We start from the raw sequence: 17235 nt of genomic DNA, 5'->3' as shown, positions 1-17235 counted from the left end.
GCCGTCGTTAGTAAGATGAGGGTAGACTGTCGCACAGTTAAGCTGAATCTCCACTCACGGTGCACATATTCCGCAAAGACAACCTTGCTTTCCGTTGCATGCAAAATTACCGTCTGCGTTTCTACCGAATTCCACCTACGTACTTTACTGGTGCCGCATTCTTGTTATATCCACGTGCTATAACAGGCGTCTACTCTTCATTGAGGAGCTGCAACCGGGGCTGAGTTCCACCTACTCTTCAGCACGGTCAAAATGGCAGGGCTCGTCCGGGATTTGAACCCGGGACCTCCTGCACCCAAAGCAGGAATCATACCCCTAGACCAACGAGCCACCTGCCTGGAGCAGTCAAGTTAATCCCAAGTAGTGGACCTCACAGGGAACACACACTTTCACGTGAATTCGCAAGATAAACGCTTTCTGCAGGCAGCACTCACCAATGATGAGAAGAATATTAAAGGCAACGAATAAAAAGGGAAATAACTTCATCGAACACTGCTTATGAACAGCCGGCAGTGCTTCAGTTTCGGTATGTGGTTTCTCAGGGTTAAGAGAAGGCGAATGCACTAAACAAAAGAACATCGGGAAACCAAGCACCAACTCATAACGAAAAGATTGCACAATATACTGCAAGTAAAATTTCCACAAGACGGGTACTGAAGACGCCGCAGACAAAAGAATTATTCTATGCAGTAACGATTATCTAGGAAGCATAAATTGCATGTGCTGCTCCACCACACAAATTCTTTTGATACTGTTTTACTTATTCTAAATTTTCATTGCCTGATCGTCTCTAGAATACTGTGTGGTATCCTGGTTTCCAACAGCGATAGTAGTAAGTAAATCGACTACAAAGTCTTTCAAAGTAGGCCAGACACAACAAAAAAACAATCGGAGTTGCGCGTAGCTCATGTCATTCTGCTTTCAAAGGTGAACCTGCGGCTGGGAGTAGTGGCGTACTCCTGTAATCCAAGCTACTGGGAGGCCGTTGTGTGGGAGAGATCTGGAAACAACTACAGATTCGGCCGTTCCATGAGCTCAGGAATGGCCGCGATGCCTTCATTGAGCTCTGCAGATCGACATATGACAGCGTGGAAATTTCGGCAAGCGGTGGCTAAGGGTTAAGAGAAACCAAACGCACTAAACACTAGGAAGTCGGGAAACCGAAGCTCATAACGAAAAGATTGCGGAATGCAGTGCGGAAGCAAAACTTCGAGAAGACCAACTCTGAAGCCATCGGCACGCTAGTAATTATTCCTCGCAAGAAGCGATCATGTAGGAAATTTGCAATACCGGTTCGACACTAGAATATGCGCATTGGTTCTTCCAAAAGCGATAGTAAAAAGCACGTCGACCGCAGTGTCATTTAGGGTAGTGAGTCAGACATGGGGAGGATATAAGGCGGGTGGAATATGCAACGACGGGGGGCATTGCAGGGCGGGCGCCGGCTTCTTGCGCTGCGGCGCGCCGGTGCCGGCGGCGGATTGGCTGGGCTGCTGGTGCCTCCATGTAGAGCTGCCGCCGAGCCCAGGCACCGTGCCGCTAACGAAGCGATTGCCTTTGGTGACATCTTTTGCAATAACGACTGCGCGAATCGACGGTATCTCGTAAGGAAAGAAAGAGCAGCAGCTGCCGCCGAGCCCAGGCGCCGTGCCTAACACGCAGAAGGTACCTGGTTCGATTGCGGGCGGAAACCCGTTTCCGTCGCACTCAGCAAGACACTTGCTACGATCTCTGCAGTGACCACTTAAATCAACTTCAAACGTTCCACCAGCAGGGTGCACATGGCTCAAATGAAACATGAAACTGTTTCAGAACTGGTTGTCGGATTTTAGCGCTGACTTGGAGGCCTGGAAATGCGCGAAACAGCCGCCGCCATACCCCTAGACCAACGAGCCTGTCCGTTCCGAAAACGCACTGCATGTGAATGACGCCACCTTTGATGGTCTCACCCTGTAGGGCTGCAGCTCGCCCAGCGTTCTCCCTGTCTGTCGCGGTTGGATTGTTTTCATCGACGTCTTTTACTATAGGAACTTCACGAATCGGAGGGAGCTCGTAGCCGATGCCCTTTCTAACACAGAAGAAAAACTGTTGCTATTACGAGTCTCCGGGTGGTACACGAAAAGAACCGTCGTTTCCGTGGTGTAGCGGTTATCACGTCTGCTTTACACGCAGAAGGTCCCCGGTTCGATCCCGGGCGGGAACACAACAATTTTAATCTATATTTCGGATTTCATTCCGAGATGACCTCACGTCCGCGTATGCAGAGACAAGCAATGTCGTATGCTAGACGGATAGGGCGTCATTTTACTGTCAAATACTGTTGCTCTCTTATTGCACCGGTATTTGGTAACTGGGAACGCCCCTAGCTCCATTATGGCTGGCAAAATTTATAATCCGGTTCTTCAGGGCTACTTCAAGTGCGCTTGCTACTGGCTTTCCTGAGCTCACCCTACTCGCCTTGTCACAGCTCTGTCAAAGTGTGATGCCAACTAATAATGAGAAACTCTTAGCCACTCTCAATCTTACATGCCACCACACCTTTGTTGTTGCCGTCGTTAGTAAGATGAGGGTAGACTGTCGCACAGTTAAGCTGAATCTCCACTCACGGTGCACATATTCCGCAAAGACAACCTTGCTTTCCGTTGCATGCAAAATTACCGTCTGCGTTTCTACCGAATTCCACCTACGTACTTTACTGGTGCCGCATTCTTGTTATATCCACGTGCTATAACAGGCGTCTACTCTTCATTGAGGAGCTGCAACCGGGGCTGAGTTCCACCTACTCTTCAGCACGGTCAAAATGGCAGGGCTCGTCCGGGATTTGAACCCGGGACCTCCTGCACCCAAAGCAGGAATCATACCCCTAGACCAACGAGCCACCTGCCTGGAGCAGTCAAGTTAATCCCAAGTAGTGGACCTCACAGGGAACACACACTTTCACGTGAATTCGCAAGATAAACGCTTTCTGCAGGCAGCACTCACCAATGATGAGAAGAATATTAAAGGCAACGAATAAAAAGGGAAATAACTTCATCGAACACTGCTTATGAACAGCCGGCAGTGCTTCAGTTTCGGTATGTGGTTTCTCAGGGTTAAGAGAAGGCGAATGCACTAAACAAAAGAACATCGGGAAACCAAGCACCAACTCATAACGAAAAGATTGCACAATATACTGCAAGTAAAATTTCCACAAGACGGATACTGAAGACGCCGCAGACAAAAGAATTATTCTATGCAGTAACGATTATCTAGGAAGCATAAATTGCATGTGCTGCTCCACCACACAAATTCTTTTGATACTGTTTTACTTATTCTAAATTTTCATTGCCTGATCGTCTCTAGAATACTGTGTGGTATCCTGGTTTCCAACAGCGATAGTAGTAAGTAAATCGACTACAAAGTCTTTCAAAGTAGGCCAGACACAACAAAAAAACAATCGGAGTTGCGCGTAGCTCATGTCATTCTGCTTTCAAAGGTGAACCTGCGGCTGGGAGTAGTGGCGTACTCCTGTAATCCAAGCTACTGGGAGGCCGTTGTGTGGGAGAGATCTGGAAACAACTACAGATTCGGCCGTTCCATGAGCTCAGGAATGGCCGCGATGCCTTCATTGAGCTCTGCAGATCGACATATGACAGCGTGGAAATTTCGGCAAGCGGTGGCTAAGGGTTAAGAGAAGCCAAACGCACTAAACACTAGAAAGTCGGGAAACCGAAGCTCATAACGAAAAGATTGCGGAATGCAGTGCGGAAGCAAAACTTCGAGAAGACCAACTCTGAAGCCATCGGCACGCTAGTAATTATTCCTCGCAAGAAGCGATCATGTAGGAAGAGCGAGCCGAGGGTGTCGCTCGACCACACAATAAATTTTTGCTTAATCCAAATTTGCAATACCGGTTCGACACTAGAATATGCGCATTGGTTCTTCCAAAAGCGATAGTAAAAAGCACGTCGACCGCAGTGTCATTTAGGGTAGTGAGTCAGACATGGGGAGGATATAAGGCGGGTGGAATATGCAACGACGGGGGGCATTGCAGGGCGGGCGCCGGCTTCTTGCGCTGCGGCGCGCCGGTGCCGGCGGCGGATTGGCTGGGCTGCTGGTGCCTCCATGTACAGCTGCCGCCGAGCCCAGGCACCGTGCCGCTAACGAAGCGATTGCCTTTGGTGACATCTTTTGCAATAACGACTGCGCGAATCGACGGTATCTCGTAAGGAAAGAAAGAGCAGCAGCTGCCGCCGAGCCCAGGCGCCGTGCCTAACACGCAGAAGGTCCCTGGTTCGATTGCGGGCGGAAACCCGTTTCCGTCGCACTCAGCAAGACACTTGCTACGATCTCTGCAGTGACCACTTAAATCAACTTCAAACGTTCCACCAGCAGGGTGCACATGGCTCAAATGAAACATGAAACTGTTTCAGAACTGGTTGTCGGATTTTAGCGCTGACTTGGAGGCCTGGAAATGCGCGAAACAGCCGCCGCCATGCGATTTGTTACCACACCGTTGTACAAAACGCAAGGGCTCGTCCGGGATTTGAACGCGGGACCTCCTGCACCCGAAGCAGGAATCATACCCCTAGACCAACGAGCCTGTCCGTTCCGAAAACGCACTGCATGTGAATGACGCCACCTTTGATGGTCTCACCCTGTAGGGCTGCAGCTCGCCCAGCGTTCTCCCTGTCTGTCGCGGTTGGATTGTTTTCATCGACGTCTTTTACTATAGGAACTTCACGAATCGGAGGGAGCTCGTAGCCGATGCCCTTTCTAACACAGAAGAAAAACTGTTGCTATTACGAGTCTCCGGGTGGTACACGAAAAGAACCGTCGTTTCCGTGGTGTAGCGGTTATCACGTCTGCTTTACACGCAGAAGGTCCCCGGTTCGATCCCGGGCGGGAACACAACAATTTTAATCTATATTTCGGATTTCATTCCGAGATGACCTCACGTCCGCGTATGCAGAGACAAGCAATGTCGTATGCTAGACGGATAGGGCGTCATTTTACTGTCAAATACTGTTGCTCTCTTATTGCACCGGTATTTGGTAACTGGGAACGCCCCTAGCTCCATTATGGCTGGCAAAATTTATAATCCGGTTCTTCAGGGCTACTTCAAGTGCGCTTGCTACTGGCTTTCCTGAGCTCACCCTACTCGCCTTGTCACAGCTCTGTCAAAGTGTGATGCCAACTAATAATGAGAAACTCTTAGCCACTCTCAATCTTACATGCCACCACACCTTTGTTGTTGCCGTCGTTAGTAAGATGAGGGTAGACTGTCGCACAGTTAAGCTGAATCTCCACTCACGGTGCACATATTCCGCAAAGACAACCTTGCTTTCCGTTGCATGCAAAATTACCGTCTGCGTTTCTACCGAATTCCACCTACGTACTTTACTGGTGCCGCATTCTTGTTATATCCACGTGCTATAACAGGCGTCTACTCTTCATTGAGGAGCTGCAACCGGGGCTGAGTTCCACCTACTCTTCAGCACGGTCAAAATGGCAGGGCTCGTCCGGGATTTGAACCCGGGACCTCCTGCACCCAAAGCAGGAATCATACCCCTAGACCAACAAGCCACCTGCCTGGAGCAGTCAAGTTAATCCCAAGTAGTGGACCTCACAGGGAACACACACTTTCACGTGAATTCGCAAGATAAACGCTTTCTGCAGGCAGCACTCACCAATGATGAGAAGAATATTAAAGGCAACGAATAAAAAGGGAAATAACTTCATCGAACACTGCTTATGAACAGCCGGCAGTGCTTCAGTTTCGGTATGTGGTTTCTCAGGGTTAAGAGAAGGCGAATGCACTAAACAAAAGAACATCGGGAAACCAAGCACCAACTCATAACGAAAAGATTGCACAATATACTGCAAGTAAAATTTCCACAAGACGGATACTGAAGACGCCGCAGACAAAAGAATTATTCTATGCAGTAACGATTATCTAGGAAGCATAAATTGCATGTGCTGCTCCACCACACAAATTCTTTTGATACTGTTTTACTTATTCTAAATTTTCATTGCCTGATCGTCTCTAGAATACTGTGTGGTATCCTGGTTTCCAACAGCGATAGTAGTAAGTAAATCGACTACAAAGTCTTTCAAAGTAGGCCAGACACAACAAAAAAACAATCGGAGTTGCGCGTAGCTCATGTCATTCTGCTTTCAAAGGTGAACCTGCGGCTGGGAGTAGTGGCGTACTCCTGTAATCCAAGCTACTGGGAGGCCGTTGTGTGGGAGAGATCTGGAAACAACTACAGATTCGGCCGTTCCATGAGCTCAGGAATGGCCGCGATGCCTTCATTGAGCTCTGCAGATCGACATATGACAGCGTGGAAATTTCGGCAAGCGGTGGCTAAGGGTTAAGAGAAGCCAAACGCACTAAACACTAGAAAGTCGGGAAACCGAAGCTCATAACGAAAAGATTGCGGAATGCAGTGCGGAAGCAAAACTTCGAGAAGACCAACTCTGAAGCCATCGGCACGCTAGTAATTATTCCTCGCAAGAAGCGATCATGTAGGAAGAGCGAGCCGAGGGTGTCGCTCGACCACACAATAAATTTTTGCTTAATCCAAATTTGCAATACCGGTTCGACACTAGAATATGCGCATTGGTTCTTCCAAAAGCGATAGTAAAAAGCACGTCGACCGCAGTGTCATTTAGGGTAGTGAGTCAGACATGGGGAGGATATAAGGCGGGTGGAATATGCAACGACGGGGGGCATTGCAGGGCGGGCGCCGGCTTCTTGCGCTGCGGCGCGCCGGTGCCGGCGGCGGATTGGCTGGGCTGCTGGTGCCTCCATGTACAGCTGCCGCCGAGCCCAGGCACCGTGCCGCTAACGAAGCGATTGCCTTTGGTGACATCTTTTGCAATAACGACTGCGCGAATCGACGGTATCTCGTAAGGAAAGAAAGAGCAGCAGCTGCCGCCGAGCCCAGGCGCCGTGCCTAACACGCAGAAGGTCCCTGGTTCGATTGCGGGCGGAAACCCGTTTCCGTCGCACTCAGCAAGACACTTGCTACGATCTCTGCAGTGACCACTTAAATCAACTTCAAACGTTCCACCAGCAGGGTGCACATGGCTCAAATGAAACATGAAACTGTTTCAGAACTGGTTGTCGGATTTTAGCGCTGACTTGGAGGCCTGGAAATGCGCGAAACAGCCGCCGCCATGCGATTTGTTACCACACCGTTGTACAAAACGCAAGGGCTCGTCCGGGATTTGAACGCGGGACCTCCTGCACCCGAAGCAGGAATCATACCCCTAGACCAACGAGCCTGTCCGTTCCGAAAACGCACTGCATGTGAATGACGCCACCTTTGATGGTCTCACCCTGTAGGGCTGCAGCTCGCCCAGCGTTCTCCCTGTCTGTCGCGGTTGGATTGTTTTCATCGACGTCTTTTACTATAGGAACTTCACGAATCGGAGGGAGCTCGTAGCCGATGCCCTTTCTAACACAGAAGAAAAACTGTTGCTATTACGAGTCTCCGGGTGGTACACGAAAAGAACCGTCGTTTCCGTGGTGTAGCGGTTATCACGTCTGCTTTACACGCAGAAGGTACCCGGTTCGATCCCGGGCGGGAACACAACAATTTTAATCTATATTTCGGATTTCATTCCGAGATGACCTCACGTCCGCGTATGCAGAGACAAGCAATGTCGTATGCTAGACGGATAGGGCGTCATTTTACTGTCAAATACTGTTGCTCTCTTATTGCACCGGTATTTGGTAACTGGGAACGCCCCTAGCTCCATTATGGCTGGCAAAATTTATAATCCGGTTCTTCAGGGCTACTTCAAGTGCGCTTGCTACTGGCTTTCCTGAGCTCACCCTACTCGCCTTGTCACAGCTCTGTCAAAGTGTGATGCTAACTAATAATGAGAAACTCTTAGCCACTCTCAATCTTACATGCCACCACACCTTTGTTGTTGCCGTCGTTAGTAAGATGAGGGTAGACTGTCGCACAGTTAAGCTGAATCTCCACTCACGGTGCACATATTCCGCAAAGACAACCTTGCTTTCCGTTGCATGCAAAATTACCGTCTGCGTTTCTACCGAATTCCACCTACGTACTTTACTGGTGCCGCATTCTTGTTATATCCACGTGCTATAACAGGCGTCTACTCTTCATTGAGGAGCTGCAACCGGGGCTGAGTTCCACCTACTCTTCAGCACGGTCAAAATGGCAGGGCTCGTCCGGGATTTGAACCCGGGACCTCCTGCACCCAAAGCAGGAATCATACCCCTAGACCAACGAGCCACCTGCCTGGAGCAGTCAAGTTAATCCCAAGTAGTGGACCTCACAGGGAACACACACTTTCACGTGAATTCGCAAGATAAACGCTTTCTGCAGGCAGCACTCACCAATGATGAGAAGAATATTAAAGGCAACGAATAAAAAGGGAAATAACTTCATCGAACACTGCTTATGAACAGCCGGCAGTGCTTCAGTTTCGGTATGTGGTTTCTCAGGGTTAAGAGAAGGCGAATGCACTAAACAAAAGAACATCGGGAAACCAAGCACCAACTCATAACGAAAAGATTGCACAATATACTGCAAGTAAAATTTCCACAAGACGGATACTGAAGACGCCGCAGACAAAAGAATTATTCTATGCAGTAACGATTATCTAGGAAGCATAAATTGCATGTGCTGCTCCACCACACAAATTCTTTTGATACTGTTTTACTTATTCTAAATTTTCATTGCCTGATCGTCTCTAGAATACTGTGTGGTATCCTGGTTTCCAACAGCGATAGTAGTAAGTAAATCGACTACAAAGTCTTTCAAAGTAGGCCAGACACAACAAAAAAACAATCGGAGTTGCGCGTAGCTCATGTCATTCTGCTTTCAAAGGTGAACCTGCGGCTGGGAGTAGTGGCGTACTCCTGTAATCCAAGCTACTGGGAGGCCGTTGTGTGGGAGAGATCTGGAAACAACTACAGATTCGGCCGTTCCATGAGCTCAGGAATGGCCGCGATGCCTTCATTGAGCTCTGCAGATCGACATATGACAGCGTGGAAATTTCGGCAAGCGGTGGCTAAGGGTTAAGAGAAACCAAACGCACTAAACACTAGGAAGTCGGGAAACCGAAGCTCATAACGAAAAGATTGCGGAATGCAGTGCGGAAGCAAAACTTCGAGAAGACCAACTCTGAAGCCATCGGCACGCTAGTAATTATTCCTCGCAAGAAGCGATCATGTAGGAAATTTGCAATACCGGTTCGACACTAGAATATGCGCATTGGTTCTTCCAAAAGCGATAGTAAAAAGCACGTCGACCGCAGTGTCATTTAGGGTAGTGAGTCAGACATGGGGAGGATATAAGGCGGGTGGAATATGCAACGACGGGGGGCATTGCAGGGCGGGCGCCGGCTTCTTGCGCTGCGGCGCGCCGGTGCCGGCGGCGGATTGGCTGGGCTGCTGGTGCCTCCATGTAGAGCTGCCGCCGAGCCCAGGCACCGTGCCGCTAACGAAGCGATTGCCTTTGGTGACATCTTTTGCAATAACGACTGCGCGAATCGACGGTATCTCGTAAGGAAAGAAAGAGCAGCAGCTGCCGCCGAGCCCAGGCGCCGTGCCTAACACGCAGAAGGTACCTGGTTCGATTGCGGGCGGAAACCCGTTTCCGTCGCACTCAGCAAGACACTTGCTACGATCTCTGCAGTGACCACTTAAATCAACTTCAAACGTTCCACCAGCAGGGTGCACATGGCTCAAATGAAACATGAAACTGTTTCAGAACTGGTTGTCGGATTTTAGCGCTGACTTGGAGGCCTGGAAATGCGCGAAACAGCCGCCGCCATACCCCTAGACCAACGAGCCTGTCCGTTCCGAAAACGCACTGCATGTGAATGACGCCACCTTTGATGGTCTCACCCTGTAGGGCTGCAGCTCGCCCAGCGTTCTCCCTGTCTGTCGCGGTTGGATTGTTTTCATCGACGTCTTTTACTATAGGAACTTCACGAATCGGAGGGAGCTCGTAGCCGATGCCCTTTCTAACACAGAAGAAAAACTGTTGCTATTACGAGTCTCCGGGTGGTACACGAAAAGAACCGTCGTTTCCGTGGTGTAGCGGTTATCACGTCTGCTTTACACGCAGAAGGTCCCCGGTTCGATCCCGGGCGGGAACACAACAATTTTAATCTATATTTCGGATTTCATTCCGAGATGACCTCACGTCCGCGTATGCAGAGACAAGCAATGTCGTATGCTAGACGGATAGGGCGTCATTTTACTGTCAAATACTGTTGCTCTCTTATTGCACCGGTATTTGGTAACTGGGAACGCCCCTAGCTCCATTATGGCTGGCAAAATTTATAATCCGGTTCTTCAGGGCTACTTCAAGTGCGCTTGCTACTGGCTTTCCTGAGCTCACCCTACTCGCCTTGTCACAGCTCTGTCAAAGTGTGATGCTAACTAATAATGAGAAACTCTTAGCCACTCTCAATCTTACATGCCACCACACCTTTGTTGTTGCCGTCGTTAGTAAGATGAGGGTAGACTGTCGCACAGTTAAGCTGAATCTCCACTCACGGTGCACATATTCCGCAAAGACAACCTTGCTTTCCGTTGCATGCAAAATTACCGTCTGCGTTTCTACCGAATTCCACCTACGTACTTTACTGGTGCCGCATTCTTGTTATATCCACGTGCTATAACAGGCGTCTACTCTTCATTGAGGAGCTGCAACCGGGGCTGAGTTCCACCTACTCTTCAGCACGGTCAAAATGGCAGGGCTCGTCCGGGATTTGAACCCGGGACCTCCTGCACCCAAAGCAGGAATCATACCCCTAGACCAACGAGCCACCTGCCTGGAGCAGTCAAGCTAATCCCAAGTAGTGGACCTCACAGGGAACACACACTTTCACGTGAATTCGCAAGATAAACGCTTTCTGCAGGCAGCACTCACCAATGATGAGAAGAATATTAAAGGCAACGAATAAAAAGGGAAATAACTTCATCGAACACTGCTTATGAACAGCCGGCAGTGCTTCAGTTTCGGTATGTGGTTTCTCAGGGTTAAGAGAAGGCGAATGCACTAAACAAAAGAACATCGGGAAACCAAGCACCAACTCATAACGAAAAGATTGCACAATATACTGCAAGTAAAATTTCCACAAGACGGATACTGAAGACGCCGCAGACAAAAGAATTATTCTATGCAGTAACGATTATCTAGGAAGCATAAATTGCATGTGCTGCTCCACCACACAAATTCTTTTGATACTGTTTTACTTATTCTAAATTTTCATTGCCTGATCGTCTCTAGAATACTGTGTGGTATCCTGGTTTCCAACAGCGATAGTAGTAAGTAAATCGACTACAAAGTCTTTCAAAGTAGGCCAGACACAACAAAAAAACAATCGGAGTTGCGCGTAGCTCATGTCATTCTGCTTTCAAAGGTGAACCTGCGGCTGGGAGTAGTGGCGTACTCCTGTAATCCAAGCTACTGGGAGGCCGTTGTGTGGGAGAGATCTGGAAACAACTACAGATTCGGCCGTTCCATGAGCTCAGGAATGGCCGCGATGCCTTCATTGAGCTCTGCAGATCGACATATGACAGCGTGGAAATTTCGGCAAGCGGTGGCTAAGGGTTAAGAGAAGCCAAACGCACTAAACACTAGAAAGTCGGGAAACCGAAGCTCATAACGAAAAGATTGCGGAATGCAGTGCGGAAGCAAAACTTCGAGAAGACCAACTCTGAAGCCATCGGCACGCTAGTAATTATTCCTCGCAAGAAGCGATCATGTAGGAAGAGCGAGCCGAGGGTGTCGCTCGACCACACAATAAATTTTTGCTTAATCCAAATTTGCAATACCGGTTCGACACTAGAATATGCGCATTGGTTCTTCCAAAAGCGATAGTAAAAAGCACGTCGACCGCAGTGTCATTTAGGGTAGTGAGTCAGACATGGGGAGGATATAAGGCGGGTGGAATATGCAACGACGGGGGGCATTGCAGGGCGGGCGCCGGCTTCTTGCGCTGCGGCGCGCCGGTGCCGGCGGCGGATTGGCTGGGCTGCTGGTGCCTCCATGTAGAGCTGCCGCCGAGCCCAGGCACCGTGCCGCTAACGAAGCGATTGCCTTTGGTGACATCTTTTGCAATAACGACTGCGCGAATCGACGGTATCTCGTAAGGAAAGAAAGAGCAGCAGCTGCCGCCGAGCCCAGGCGCCGTGCCTAACACGCAGAAGGTCCCTGGTTCGATTGCGGGCGGAAACCCGTTTCCGTCGCACTCAGCAAGACACTTGCTACGATCTCTGCAGTGACCACTTAAATCAACTTCAAACGTTCCACCAGCAGGGTGCACATGGCTCAAATGAAACATGAAACTGTTTCAGAACTGGTTGTCGGATTTTAGCGCTGACTTGGAGGCCTGGAAATGCGCGAAACAGCCGCCGCCATGCGATTTGTTACCACACCGTTGTACAAAACGCAAGGGCTCGTCCGGGATTTGAACGCGGGACCTCCTGCACCCGAAGCAGGAATCATACCCCTAGACCAACGAGCCTGTCCGTTCCGAAAACGCACTGCATGTGAATGACGCCACCTTTGATGGTCTCACCCTGTAGGGCTGCAGCTCGCCCAGCGTTCTCCCTGTCTGTCGCGGTTGGATTGTTTTCATCGACGTCTTTTACTATAGGAACTTCACGAATCGGAGGGAGCTCGTAGCCGATGCCCTTTCTAACACAGAAGAAAAACTGTTGCTATTACGAGTCTCCGGGTGGTACACGAAAAGAACCGTCGTTTCCGTGGTGTAGCGGTTATCACGTCTGCTTTACACGCAGAAGGTACCCGGTTCGATCCCGGGCGGGAACACAACAATTTTAATCTATATTTCGGATTTCATTCCGAGATGACCTCACGTCCGCGTATGCAGAGACAAGCAATGTCGTATGCTAGACGGATAGGGCGTCATTTTACTGTCAAATACTGTTGCTCTCTTATTGCACCGGTATTTGGTAACTGGGAACGCCCCTAGCTCCATTATGGCTGGCAAAATTTATAATCCGGTTCTTCAGGGCTACTTCAAGTGCGCTTGCTACTGGCTTTCCTGAGCTCACCCTACTCGCCTTGTCACAGCTCTGTCAAAGTGTGATGCTAACTAATAATGAGAAACTCTTAGCCACTCTCAATCTTACATGCCACCACACCTTTGTTGTTGCCGTCGTTAGTAAGATGAGGGTAGACTGTCGCACAGTTAAGCTGAATCTCCACTCACGGTGCACATATTCCGCAAAGACAACCTTGCTTTCCGTTGCATGCAAAATTACCGTCTGCGTTTCTACCGAATTCCACCTACGTACTTTACTGGTGCCGCATTCTTGTTATATCCACGTGCTATAACAGGCGTCTACTCTTCATTGAGGAGCTGCAACCGGGGCTGAGTTCCACCTACTCTTCAGCACGGTCAAAATGGCAGGGCTCGTCCGGGATTTGAACCCGGGACCTCCTGCACCCAAAGCAGGAATCATACCCCTAGACCAACGAGCCACCTGCCTGGAGCAGTCAAGTTAATCCCAAGTAGTGGACCTCACAGGGAACACACACTTTCACGTGAATTCGCAAGATAAACGCTTTCTGCAGGCAGCACTCACCAATGATGAGAAGAATATTAAAGGCAACGAATAAAAAGGGAAATAACTTCATCGAACACTGCTTATGAACAGCCGGCAGTGCTTCAGTTTCGGTATGTGGTTTCTCAGGGTTAAGAGAAGGCGAATGCACTAAACAAAAGAACATCGGGAAACCAAGCACCAACTCATAACGAAAAGATTGCACAATATACTGCAAGTAAAATTTCCACAAGACGGATACTGAAGACGCCGCAGACAAAAGAATTATTCTATGCAGTAACGATTATCTAGGAAGCATAAATTGCATGTGCTGCTCCACCACACAAATTCTTTTGATACTGTTTTACTTATTCTAAATTTTCATTGCCTGATCGTCTCTAGAATACTGTGTGGTATCCTGGTTTCCAACAGCGATAGTAGTAAGTAAATCGACTACAAAGTCTTTCAAAGTAGGCCAGACACAACAAAAAAACAATCGGAGTTGCGCGTAGCTCATGTCATTCTGCTTTCAAAGGTGAACCTGCGGCTGGGAGTAGTGGCGTACTCCTGTAATCCAAGCTACTGGGAGGCCGTTGTGTGGGAGAGATCTGGAAACAACTACAGATTCGGCCGTTCCATGAGCTCAGGAATGGCCGCGATGCCTTCATTGAGCTCTGCAGATCGACATATGACAGCGTGGAAATTTCGGCAAGCGGTGGCTAAGGGTTAAGAGAAGCCAAACGCACTAAACACTAGAAAGTCGGGAAACCGAAGCTCATAACGAAAAGATTGCGGAATGCAGTGCGGAAGCAAAACTTCGAGAAGACCAACTCTGAAGCCATCGGCACGCTAGTAATTATTCCTCGCAAGAAGCGATCATGTAGGAAGAGCGAGCCGAGGGTGTCGCTCGACCACACAATAAATTTTTGCTTAATCCAAATTTGCAATACCGGTTCGACACTAGAATATGCGCATTGGTTCTTCCAAAAGCGATAGTAAAAAGCACGTCGACCGCAGTGTCATTTAGGGTAGTGAGTCAGACATGGGGAGGATATAAGGCGGGTGGAATATGCAACGACGGGGGGCATTGCAGGGCGGGCGCCGGCTTCTTGCGCTGCGGCGCGCCGGTGCCGGCGGCGGATTGGCTGGGCTGCTGGTGCCTCCATGTAGAGCTGCCGCCGAGCCCAGGCACCGTGCCGCTAACGAAGCGATTGCCTTTGGTGACATCTTTTGCAATAACGACTGCGCGAATCGACGGTATCTCGTAAGGAAAGAAAGAGCAGCAGCTGCCGCCGAGCCCAGGCGCCGTGCCTAACACGCAGAAGGTCCCTGGTTCGATTGCGGGCGGAAACCCGTTTCCGTCGCACTCAGCAAGACACTTGCTACGATCTCTGCAGTGACCACTTAAATCAACTTCAAACGTTCCACCAGCAGGGTGCACATGGCTCAAATGAAACATGAAACTGTTTCAGAACTGGTTGTCGGATTTTAGCGCTGACTTGGAGGCCTGGAAATGCGCGAAACAGCCGCCGCCATGCGATTTGTTACCACACCGTTGTACAAAACGCAAGGGCTCGTCCGGGATTTGAACCCGGGACCTCCTGCACCCGAAGCAGGAATCATACCCCTAGACCAACGAGCCTGTCCGTTCCGAAAACGCACTGCATGTGAATGACGCCACCTTTGATGGTCTCACCCTGTAGGGCTGCAGCTCGCCCAGCGTTCTCCCTGTCTGTCGCGGTTGGATTGTTTTCATCGACGTCTTTTACTATAGGAACTTCACGAATCGGAGGGAGCTCGTAGCCGATGCCCTTTCTAACACAGAAGAAAAACTGTTGCTATTACGAGTCTCCGGGTGGTACACGAAAAGAACCGTCGTTTCCGTGGTGTAGCGGTTATCACGTCTGCTTTACACGCAGAAGGTCCCCGGTTCGATCCCGGGCGGGAACACAACAATTTTAATCTATATTTCGGATTTCATTCCGAGATGACCTCACGTCCGCGTATGCAGAGACAAGCAATGTCGTATGCTAGACGGATAGGGCGTCATTTTACTGTCAAATACTGTTGCTCTCTTATTGCACCGGTATTTGGTAACTGGGAACGCCCCTAGCTCCATTATGGCTGGCAAAATTTATAATCCGGTTCTTCAGGGCTACTTCAAGTGCGCTTGCTACTGGCTTTCCTGAGCTCACCCTACTCGCCTTGTCACAGCTCTGTCAAAGTGTGATGCTAACTAATAATGAGAAACTCTTAGCCACTCTCAATCTTACATGCCACCACACCTTTGTTGTTGCCGTCGTTAGTAAGATGAGGGTAGACTGTCGCACAGTTAAGCTGAATCTCCACTCACGGTGCACATATTCCGCAAAGACAACCTTGCTTTCCGTTGCATGCAAAATTACCGTCTGCGTTTCTACCGAATTCCACCTACGTACTTTACTGGTGCCGCATTCTTGTTATATCCACGTGCTATAACAGGCGTCTACTCTTCATTGAGGAGCTGCAACCGGGGCTGAGTTCCACCTACTCTTCAGCACGGTCAAAATGGCAGGGCTCGTCCGGGATTTGAACCCGGGACCTCCTGCACCCAAAGCAGGAATCATACCCCTAGACCAACGAGCCACCTGCCTGGAGCAGTCAAGTTAATCCCAAGTAGTGGACCTCACAGGGAACACACACTTTCACGTGAATTCGCAAGATAAACGCTTTCTGCAGGCAGCACTCACCAATGATGAGAAGAATATTAAAGGCAACGAATAAAAAGGGAAATAACTTCATCGAACACTGCTTATGAACAGCCGGCAGTGCTTCAGTTTCGGTATGTGGTTTCTCAGGGTTAAGAGAAGGCGAATGCACTAAACAAAAGAACATCGGGAAACCAAGCACCAACTCATAACGAAAAGATTGCACAATATACTGCAAGTAAAATTTCCACAAGACGGATACTGAAGACGCCGCAGACAAAAGAATTATTCTATGCAGTAACGATTATCTAGGAAGCATAAATTGCATGTGCTGCTCCACCACACAAATTCTTTTGATACTGTTTTACTTATTCTAAATTTTCATTGCCTGATCGTCTCTAGAATACTGTGTGGTATCCTGGTTTCCAACAGCGATAGTAGTAAGTAAATCGACTACAAAGTCTTTCAAAGTAGGCCAGACACAACAAAAAAACAATCGGAGTTGCGCGTAGCTCATGTCATTCTGCTTTCAAAGGTGAACCTGCGGCTGGGAGTAGTGGCGTACTCCTGTAATCCAAGCTACTGGGAGGCCGTTGTGTGGGAGAGATCTGGAAACAACTACAGATTCGGCCGTTCCATGAGCTCAGGAATGGCCGCGATGCCTTCATTGAGCTCTGCAGATCGACATATGACAGCGTGGAAATTTCGGCAAGCGGTGGCTAAGGGTTAAGAGAAGCCAAACGCACTAAACACTAGGAAGTCGGGAAACCGAAGCTCATAACGAAAAGATTGCGGAATGCAGTGCGGAAGCAAAACTTCGAGAAGACCAACTCTGAAGCCATCGGCACGCTAGTAATTATTCCTCGCAAGAAGCGATCATGTAGGAAGAGCGAGCCGAGGGTGTCGCTCGACCACACAATAAATTTTTGCTTAATCCAAATTTGCAATACCGGTTCGACACTAGAATATGCGCATTGGTTCTTCCAAAAGCGATAGTAA

General features: G+C 49.2%; 17 non-coding genes across 17 annotated transcripts; 6 read left to right on the top strand and 11 right to left on the bottom strand.

Moving 5' to 3' along the window:
- Nucleotides 1-258: 258 nt before the first annotated feature.
- On the bottom strand, nucleotides 259-330 carry Trnap-ugg (transfer RNA proline (anticodon UGG)). Its single transcript has one exon. It is a non-coding gene; the product is annotated as a tRNA-Pro (tRNA).
- A 1800-nt stretch (nucleotides 331-2130) lies between these two features.
- On the top strand, nucleotides 2131-2203 carry Trnav-uac (transfer RNA valine (anticodon UAC)). The gene has a single exon. It is a non-coding gene; the product is annotated as a tRNA-Val (tRNA).
- A 603-nt stretch (nucleotides 2204-2806) lies between these two features.
- Trnap-ugg (transfer RNA proline (anticodon UGG)) lies at nucleotides 2807-2878 on the bottom strand. The gene has a single exon. It is a non-coding gene; the product is annotated as a tRNA-Pro (tRNA).
- Nucleotides 2879-4510: 1632 nt separating this feature from the next.
- Trnap-cgg (transfer RNA proline (anticodon CGG)) lies at nucleotides 4511-4582 on the bottom strand. The gene has a single exon. It is a non-coding gene; the product is annotated as a tRNA-Pro (tRNA).
- Nucleotides 4583-4817: 235 nt separating this feature from the next.
- Nucleotides 4818-4890, top strand: Trnav-uac (transfer RNA valine (anticodon UAC)). Its single transcript has one exon. It is a non-coding gene; the product is annotated as a tRNA-Val (tRNA).
- Nucleotides 4891-5493: 603 nt separating this feature from the next.
- On the bottom strand, nucleotides 5494-5565 carry Trnap-ugg (transfer RNA proline (anticodon UGG)). Its single transcript has one exon. It is a non-coding gene; the product is annotated as a tRNA-Pro (tRNA).
- Nucleotides 5566-7197: 1632 nt separating this feature from the next.
- Trnap-cgg (transfer RNA proline (anticodon CGG)) lies at nucleotides 7198-7269 on the bottom strand. Its single transcript has one exon. It is a non-coding gene; the product is annotated as a tRNA-Pro (tRNA).
- Nucleotides 7270-7504: 235 nt separating this feature from the next.
- Nucleotides 7505-7577, top strand: Trnav-uac (transfer RNA valine (anticodon UAC)). The gene has a single exon. It is a non-coding gene; the product is annotated as a tRNA-Val (tRNA).
- Nucleotides 7578-8180: 603 nt separating this feature from the next.
- On the bottom strand, nucleotides 8181-8252 carry Trnap-ugg (transfer RNA proline (anticodon UGG)). The gene has a single exon. It is a non-coding gene; the product is annotated as a tRNA-Pro (tRNA).
- Nucleotides 8253-10052: 1800 nt separating this feature from the next.
- Trnav-uac (transfer RNA valine (anticodon UAC)) lies at nucleotides 10053-10125 on the top strand. The gene has a single exon. It is a non-coding gene; the product is annotated as a tRNA-Val (tRNA).
- Nucleotides 10126-10728: 603 nt separating this feature from the next.
- Trnap-ugg (transfer RNA proline (anticodon UGG)) lies at nucleotides 10729-10800 on the bottom strand. The gene has a single exon. It is a non-coding gene; the product is annotated as a tRNA-Pro (tRNA).
- Nucleotides 10801-12432: 1632 nt separating this feature from the next.
- Nucleotides 12433-12504, bottom strand: Trnap-cgg (transfer RNA proline (anticodon CGG)). The gene has a single exon. It is a non-coding gene; the product is annotated as a tRNA-Pro (tRNA).
- A 235-nt stretch (nucleotides 12505-12739) lies between these two features.
- Trnav-uac (transfer RNA valine (anticodon UAC)) lies at nucleotides 12740-12812 on the top strand. The gene has a single exon. It is a non-coding gene; the product is annotated as a tRNA-Val (tRNA).
- A 603-nt stretch (nucleotides 12813-13415) lies between these two features.
- Nucleotides 13416-13487, bottom strand: Trnap-ugg (transfer RNA proline (anticodon UGG)). The gene has a single exon. It is a non-coding gene; the product is annotated as a tRNA-Pro (tRNA).
- Nucleotides 13488-15119: 1632 nt separating this feature from the next.
- Trnap-cgg (transfer RNA proline (anticodon CGG)) lies at nucleotides 15120-15191 on the bottom strand. Its single transcript has one exon. It is a non-coding gene; the product is annotated as a tRNA-Pro (tRNA).
- Nucleotides 15192-15426: 235 nt separating this feature from the next.
- Nucleotides 15427-15499, top strand: Trnav-uac (transfer RNA valine (anticodon UAC)). The gene has a single exon. It is a non-coding gene; the product is annotated as a tRNA-Val (tRNA).
- Nucleotides 15500-16102: 603 nt separating this feature from the next.
- On the bottom strand, nucleotides 16103-16174 carry Trnap-ugg (transfer RNA proline (anticodon UGG)). Its single transcript has one exon. It is a non-coding gene; the product is annotated as a tRNA-Pro (tRNA).
- Nucleotides 16175-17235: the final 1061 nt, after the last annotated feature.

Source organism: Schistocerca cancellata, chromosome 2, assembly GCF_023864275.1.
Source record: "Schistocerca cancellata isolate TAMUIC-IGC-003103 chromosome 2, iqSchCanc2.1, whole genome shotgun sequence".
Classification (NCBI taxonomy): Eukaryota; Metazoa; Arthropoda; class Insecta; order Orthoptera; family Acrididae; genus Schistocerca; species Schistocerca cancellata.
This window is presented reverse-complemented; position numbering and strand designations above follow the sequence as displayed.